Source organism: Penaeus monodon, chromosome 30, assembly GCF_015228065.2.
Source record: "Penaeus monodon isolate SGIC_2016 chromosome 30, NSTDA_Pmon_1, whole genome shotgun sequence".
NCBI lineage: Eukaryota > Metazoa > Arthropoda > Malacostraca > Decapoda > Penaeidae > Penaeus > Penaeus monodon.
Genome location: NC_051415.1, coordinates 27,907,168 through 27,907,586, shown reverse-complemented (window position 1 = coordinate 27,907,586; position 419 = coordinate 27,907,168).

Below are 419 nucleotides of genomic sequence, written 5' to 3'. Positions count from 1 at the left end.
GGGAAAAGACTTCCCCTTAATATGAAAGCTCGCTGAATCTTTTCCTGTTTATAAATCTCACGAAAAACATTTTGGGTTTTGGTGGCATGTGTCCCCAACATACCCTTTTTATCCACTTTTAAATGGTTTAGAAATGCCAAAAAAAGAGGAACGTGTATTGCAGCCATATATGTCAATAGAAAAATGTTGCAAGTGATCAAGGCCGTAGATGTGCGGAATCATCGAATTCGACAATTTTTCTTTTCCTTCCACTAAAAGAAATTGTTCTCTGAGGAAAATTCTGAGGAATTACCGTTTCAAAACTGGCTAATTCTGCAAGGGGGGCCCGTAGTTTTTTTCCTACTTTTTCTTTTTGTCTTTTTGTCGTCTGACTGTCTGTTTGTCTGCCGTGTGGTGTGTGTGGTTTTTGTGTGTCTGTA